This window comes from Mollisia scopiformis (genome assembly GCF_001500285.1).
Source record: "Mollisia scopiformis unplaced genomic scaffold LY89scaffold_16, whole genome shotgun sequence".
In the NCBI taxonomy this organism is placed as follows: domain Eukaryota; kingdom Fungi; phylum Ascomycota; class Leotiomycetes; order Helotiales; family Mollisiaceae; genus Mollisia; species Mollisia scopiformis.
Genome location: NW_017263596.1, coordinates 1,320,277 through 1,321,821, shown reverse-complemented (window position 1 = coordinate 1,321,821; position 1,545 = coordinate 1,320,277).

Sequence of the window (1,545 nt, the reverse complement as noted above, 5' to 3'; positions counted from 1 at the left end):
TCGGCCGCAGCTTGCATTACTCGGTCGAGGGCTATTACCTGACCATCGGTCAGACGATATGAAAGCTCAGGGCCTTAGTTCCGCCAGACGCGCCGATAAACGAAGCTTAGCAGTTGCTTCCACACCTTCTTATACGTAGTGTAGGTGCCCTCTTAAAGCTTGTGTACCAATGAGAAGTTGGTGGTCCGGCGGGTAAGGAAGCTACTAACACACTACTAATTAAAGATATTGATCCGGTCGGTTTGGAGTGATTCACGGGCTTATTCAATAAGACGGTCAAAGGATTCAAGTACGAGGACGAGATAATTATCTGGCTGATCGGGGTCGAATAGGAGGTGAAGCGATGGTAGATCAAGGAGGCGTGCGACGCAACTCAAGTTATAACCCTAGAAGTATCGCTCCCATTGTGTTAGGTCGAGCTATAGAAAGACTTTAGTCTTGTGGCGCAAGGTGATATCAGGCTTAGGTGCTTGAAGCTTCTGAGCAAAGGTCTGCTCCACTTGTTCTCGGAGGCTAAGGGGTGGTTTCTCGAGAGCTTCGACAAGCTATACCAGTGCTAGATTGGAGCTAGGCTTACCATTATTAACGAGAAAGTAGCGAGTATAGCTTGTTGTGTGGAAGGTCTGGCAGACAACGGGGAAATAAGCAGCTATACTAAGTGGGAGGCGTGATTTAGATGGCCGGTCTGCAAAACCTTTACTTAGACTCCATTAATAGGCCTCTTTCAAGTAGTTGATTAGAATTTACTCGCCCCGGATTACATACGGCTAATTAGTAGGGCAGAACTTATAGTAATAAGTGTCGTTATAGATCCGCAAATGTGGGATGGGCGGGGTGTTAGTCGGGATATGGAGCCGCTTTACCTCCCGAGCAGGGAGGAGAGAGTCCGGGGTAAAGAGACGGGCGTATTCCTGGACCTTGCCGAGAGGGATAGTAGCCTTGTGATGGTCGTACAAGTGGCCTGGAACGGCTCTAGACTAGATTGCATATTTGCAGCTCGTACAAATCAAGACGTTATAGGTTGGATTAAAAGAGAGAAGATCCATTATTATAAATTAAAAATTCTATGCAAATTAGACGAGAGGCGCCGTCAGGTCTAGCACGACTTATTATTAAAGGATCGATACAAAAGCAAGCAGGCAAGGAGGAGTAAGACGCGTCGACGTCCCTGTGCGCGTACACGGTGGTCCGTGTAGCCAGTTCTACCCCCCCTGCATCCCCAATTAGGTGAGGATGAAGTCGGCAGAAAGTCGTCGCGACCGCCTTCCATGTCGGGCCTAGCCCCCTTTTGGGTCGAAGTGAGATGTGGTATATACCCTCGCTGGCTAGCGGGAATATAACAGAGGATAAGTAAACGCTTTAAGAAGTCCTAAGCGTGCACTTTATAGAGTGCTATCGCTTTAGAATGCAACTGCATGCTCCCGTCTGCTACTGCGATCAAGAACATGGCCCGTAGCTCACTCTTGCTCTGAATTCGCTAGAGTAAGGCTAGCTTAGCCTTGTTAAGGAACTCGGCATTATAAGAGTAAGTAAGCTAGGAGCCGC